Source organism: Rhododendron vialii, chromosome 4a (assembly GCF_030253575.1).
Source record: "Rhododendron vialii isolate Sample 1 chromosome 4a, ASM3025357v1".
NCBI classification, from domain to species: Eukaryota; Viridiplantae; Streptophyta; class Magnoliopsida; order Ericales; family Ericaceae; genus Rhododendron; species Rhododendron vialii.
Window position 1 is genome coordinate 16,856,689 of NC_080560.1, and position 6,038 is coordinate 16,862,726.

The 6,038-nt window shown below is 37.1% G+C and overlaps 1 long non-coding RNA gene across 1 annotated transcript; it reads right to left on the minus strand.

Annotated features, from left to right (window-relative positions):
• Window positions 1–2,240: 2,240 nt before the first annotated feature.
• On the minus strand, window positions 2,241–5,177 carry LOC131322211 (uncharacterized). Its single transcript, XR_009198749.1, has 2 exons — window positions 4,975–5,177; window positions 2,241–2,452 (listed from the first exon to the last, which is right to left on the minus strand). It is a non-coding gene; the product is annotated as an uncharacterized LOC131322211 (long non-coding RNA).
• Between the last annotated feature and the right edge of the window lie 861 nt (window positions 5,178–6,038).

Genomic DNA, 6,038 nt, shown 5'->3' on the forward strand with positions numbered 1-6,038 from the left:
ATGGCTTCCTTTTGACAAAGATGCATTCGTAACTTATCTTTCTCACTCTCTTTTGATTTGTAATCACTAAACTTAATCATACTTGTACTTAAGTATTTTGGGGCCAGAGTGCCAATGAGTTAATTTCCTTAAACTTTGGAGTTGGATTGTAAGATGAACGATTGGGAACTTGGAACTCTTTTGGGTATTATCTATGTAATGCGAAGATCTTATTTCCGAAAAGGATTATTTATTTATGTTGAAAATCGAGGGCGTGACAGTATAGAGTCTATATATAGACTCGTACACTTTGTGGAGAGAGAAAAGACATTGAGTTCTTCGCATAATGTCACAATTAAAGAACGCAAGAATTGTAAATTCCATGGGATCTTCAGGGCAAGAATATTATCCTTTGGGGCAACATTACAAAATACTCCTCAAAACTATACCTGCTGTAGGGGTATTTTGGAACTCAGTGGGGTCAATTGTCACCGCTTGCCCTAGTGTGGGTCCGCCATGGGCCTTACACTACAATAGACCATTCCCTACGGATCGATCTCGGTCTTACTGAGTAATTATGCAAACTACTTGAGAGCCCTACACTTTGGGCTAGACACTCAGGAATACTATCTTTAGTCGCAAGCACCTCACACCTTCTGAGCTCCACAGCATCGTGTGCTCCATTAGGATCCTCTAATATGGATCTTTTGCAGGTGCTAGAATGGGCGATGTACCTTTGTGTGCTATGTTGTTTTTGCAATCCTATTGGAGTTCGCTTTTTGGTTGGTTTTGGTTTGTTGGTTCTAATTGTCTCCCCATGTGTATGCTTCTTGTACTTTCATAGTTTCATATTGTCAATGAATTTCTTTCTCTGCACCAAAAAAATGGAAAATAACACTAAAAAGATATAATATTTAGTAATTGTACTAATTTATGGAAATTGATATTCACGTTCTCTTTTTTTATATTCACACTCCCTTTGTCTTTTATGACACAGATTAAAAAATTAGAAAACCGTAAGATATGGTATGGTCTACGGATTTTTATTATGAAACAGTGGATTAACGAAACCGACCATGAAATATTATAAAATTAAAAATTAAACATATATATATATATATATATATATGTAATATTTAGTAAATAATTATATGTTTTACCAATTGTTATAATTTTTTAAACAATTAGTAAAATAAAATAAAATTGCATACTAATTTTACATGTTGTGTTGGTGGAATCTGGATAATACTTGTGTACTTCACTTCATTCGGTTGCTACTTTGCTGGATGTAATAGCAGTACAGTATAGTAATACAGTATAGTAATACTTGTGTTTTTTTTATTTGGGGGGGGGGGGGGGAGGGGGAAGGGAGGGAGGGAGGGGAGGCGGCACAAGAATTAGGCTTTTTTGGGTGGATTTGCAATTTAGTGTTTATAGAATGTAATCCATGGATAAAATCGGAATCAAACCATGACTCACGGATTGGATTGGAATTGAACAGTAGGACTTTGGTTTGGACACGGATTGTATTCTCTAAAACCCATGACTTAAGAATTAGTATTGGATTCATAGCAATCCAATCCAATTCAAACCGCAGACAGCCTTGGTCCCAATCCCCTCCTCGCTACCGGTCCACTTAATAGTCCTTTACAACACTATAATTTAGAAACTCATTCCCTTTCTAACTAAATTATGTAGTCTGCTCCCCAATTTATCCCACACGAATGGTGATCAATTTATCGAATGTGATGATAATTTTGAATAGTTTAACAATACTCACGAGTGTCCTGCCTCTAGTATTTATAAAATTACTTTGCGGTGGATTACACGGAGAACTGCTTCTAGATATCCATCATGGTGTTTGGGAGCCCCATTTTGTATTTTTTGACTTTTTGAATTATGGTAAAAATGTATTATAAATCTATAGAGTGTTTTGAAAAATATGTCCAGAATGAATTTTTAAAGTACATTAGTAGTGTACGAGAGATATGTGCAACATACATTCTGTAGGTCTTTTACATTAGCAAAAATGAAAAAAAAAAAAAAAAAAAGGAAGTAAAAAATGAGTAGTCAAAAAAATCCCCCGCTACTTTTTGCATTTTGCTCTCTATCACCCAAATTGAAGAATGCATTTGGAGAATACTCATTATGAGGAGGGATGGCCAAACGCTCAAAATGCCAGAAATGAGAAAAACAAAAATCAAAAAGTTGAAATCCAAACAGGTTCTAGGTAGATAATATAATAAATCACGCCCAATAAATTTTTAACTAATTAAAATGGGAAACCTTATTGCATAGAGTATTGTATGACAATAATTTCTTATACATTTTTGTCACCGCAGAACCTCGCGGGCAACTGAAACAATATCCAGATGACCCACTTCCGTTTAGTCCAATTAAGGATCTCCCCCGCAATCACTTCCACAACGGTGTGACTGAGTTCCTCCTACTGCAATTAATCTTGACCTGCGTCCTGTTACTTCAACAACCACAACAGCATGGATGTGTGTGTGTGTTAGGGGCTGTTTGATAAAACTGAAAATTGAAACTGAAAGTTGAAAAATTAAGTACTGGAAACTTAATGCTGAAAATTTTAAGCTGAAAAGCTGTTTGATAAAAATATATTAAGTACTGAATTAAAAAAAATAATGAATTTATTTTGTTCCAATTCTCTCTTAATTTACTAACAGTCACAATATACTTCTGGTAATGGTGGATGAGTGGTGGAGGTGGTGGTGGGAGTGGTGGTGGTGAAGTAATGGCGGTGGTGGTGGAGTGGTTGAGGTGGTAGAGTGGTGGTAGGAGTGGTGGTGTAGTGGTGGTAGTGGTGGTGGTGGAGGAGTGGTGTGGTGTGGTGTGGTGGTGGTGGTGTAGCGATGGTAGTGGTGGTGGAGTGGCGGTGGTGGTGATGGTTGTGATGATGGTGGTGGAGTGGTGGAGGTGGTGAAGTGGTGGTAGGAGCGGTGGTGGTGGTGTAGTGATGGTAGTGGTGGAATGGTGGTGGTGGAGGTGGTGGTGGAAATGGTGGTGGTGGTGAAGTGGTGGTAGGTGCCGCGGTGGTGGTGTAGTGATGGTAGTGGTGGTGGTGGTGGTGGTAGAGTGGTGGAAATGGTGATGGTGATAGAGTGGTGGAGCTGGTGGTGGAGTGGTGATGTGGTGGTGGTGGTAGTGGAGGAAGTGGTGGTGGTGATGTGGTGGAGGAGTAGTGGAGGTGGTGGTGGTGGTGGAGTGGTGGAGGTGTTGGCGGGAGTGTTTATGGTGGTAGTGTGATGGTTGAATATAAGTACATAAATGTAAGAACATAAAAATTCAGTCAGAATTAAGTAGCTTAAAGCTACTTAATTTTTTTCAACTTTTTGGCCTATATTTTAAGTGATACTTAATTTGTTAAGGAATGTAAAATGTGGTTATCAAACCTACTGAATCACTTATTACTTAATTGATTCAATTTTAAGTGCTAAATTTAAGTTATCAAACAAGCCCTACTCCTACATGGATCAAACAATGGAGTATGAATAATTCTCATTAAGGATGAACTCAATTTTTAATTACATCCAATACAACCTCATGTTAAAATTACCCTTTGATCTTTCAAATACTATTAAAATTCACTAAACCTTACGGAAGTACCTAAATCCCAGAGTATCCTATCCTAGGGTACCCTACGGTAGGGTAGGATAGGGGTACCCTACCCCAGGGTTTAGGCACTTCATAAAGTTTTATGATGCACTTTCTTATTATAGCGTTTTAGTGGTTTGAGAACTTTCATAGGAGTTGGGTTTTAGGCACTTTCATAGAGTACCATTGGGTTTAAGTTTAGGCACTTTCATAAGATTTTAAGGTGCACTTTCCTATTATAGAATTTTAGTGGTTCAGACACTTTATAGGGGCAATTTTGAGAAAAATTCAGTGTTCAAAAGAACATTACATAGATGTTTTCTCAAAATTTCAAATCCGACCCCAAGGTTTTGGTTGTCAAGGGGTTGGACTGAAGTTTTTTATGGGGTTAACTCGGTGGTTGAGGCTTGAAATTTAAGAGTTGACTCGTTTCTAGGTTTCCGGGTTGAAATATCAAAGTTGTTATCAACACTTATGGGACTGGTCTATTTGGGGCTGTCCTAGCTTCAAATGGGTTCCCAGCTTGGTGATGGTGTGGTTATTCTCTTCGGAACAAGAAATTAATTGAGGTGTGTATAAAGCTGACCCTTTTTTTTTTAACAACAAATTTTTTTTTTATTAATTCTTGAAATTGTTACAAAGATTAAAAGGACAAGAGTGCGTAAGCTAACCCTGATTGTTTTGTCTTGATTTACAACCACCCTCAGCGTGTCAGGGAGTAACATGCATCTAATAGTTTCCTTTGCTTAGTTCAGTAAAGATTTTAAGTGGGTCCGCTTGGAATATGCTATGTATGAATGATCGATCTTTTATATTATCATCCTGATTCGTAAAAATCTTGAAAATGCAGTTGTACACACACAACAAAAATATACGATATGGTACCAATGAGTTTTTTTGAAATGATGTTCTAAGAGCATCTCTAGCAGGGCTAACAAAAACCAAATTTGTTACCTCTGAAAGCGTTTAGGTGCTCCAGTAGAGGTATCAAACATCAAATTGAACCCAACCTTCAAATCTATTTTCTTTTTCTACGAATTTGTAATGTGGGTACCAACCTCCAACACTAAAGTATAATATTCTATTTTCTTCAATCATATATATTTACAAATAAACATTTATAATTTTAAATATATATATATATACACACACACACACGATATTTAAATACATACACACGTTACAAATTAATAGTTGGGATCTAGTGTCAAAAGTTTTGGCAAACGCTTATACCATGTGCAATGTACAAAACTTTTATGCTTTGAAATTTTGGCACCAACAAAAATAATTTTAGCATTATCACTACCCTAGAGTGAGACATGTATACATTATCAAAGAGATTAAACTGGTAAGCTTAGAGTTGATGAGGATGCTTACCGAATATTTCAGAGACTCTGGCCGCTATCATGAATGGAATAGAATGAAGTAAAAGTAAGAGCACAACAAACAATACAAAGCGGACCTTTGGAGAAGGAAACATCTTTAGATAATTTTGAACTGATGAGGCAAATGGACTTTGGTTGCCCATCTATTTATACGTGAAAAACACCTTAAATAAAGATGTGTGGACACAAAGTAGTATTCGCAGTTTTTCTATGTGGGTGGGGCCTATGGTATCAAATGGCTATGGACACATCCTCATATATCATTCCACACACACATATGTATATATATACTGTGGCGGAACCAGAATTTCATTACACTGGGGTCAAGCCGTCGAGGGTTTCAAAAAAAAATAATTTCCTTCAGACTGTGAGTTCTTCATTCTGCATTTTTTCCGGAGAGAGAGAGAGAGGAAAAAAGTGGCTGGAAAACCAGGAAAAGGGGAAAGTGAGAGAGAGAGAGGGAGGAAAAAGTGGCTGGAAAAAGAGATAGTGAAAATGGCAACACTTGTAATTTGGTTGGTGTATAAGGGCAAAATGTTTGGAAGACATATTCTAGGGGGCAAGTTTACATAAATATCCCCAAAATTGCAATACTCTCCACATAAATTTTCTAGTCAGTGGGGTCAAGGACCCCCCTTGCCCAACAGTAGTTTCGCCCCTATATATATATATATATATATATATATATATATATATATATATATATATAGTTTCAATCAGGTAAGGGTGCCCTTACCTTGTTAAGGTAAGGACCTCCCATTTTCTGATCGAATTCCGATGATCTGAATCGCTTAATGTCTTCAGAACGTGATTTTAAGGGTACTCGTAAGAAATTGGCAAAAAAATGATCGGGAAGGGCTTGATCCGAGCAATTTTTGTTTATTTTTTATCGAACGGTTCAAATAAAAACTGCTCGAATGAAGCCCTTCCTGGTCTTTTTTTTTTGCTGATTTATCGCGAGTACTCTTAAAATCACGTTCTGAACACATTAAGCGGCTCGGATCATCGAAATTTGATCGAAAAATGGAAAAAGGGAAAGCCCTTACCGTAATACGG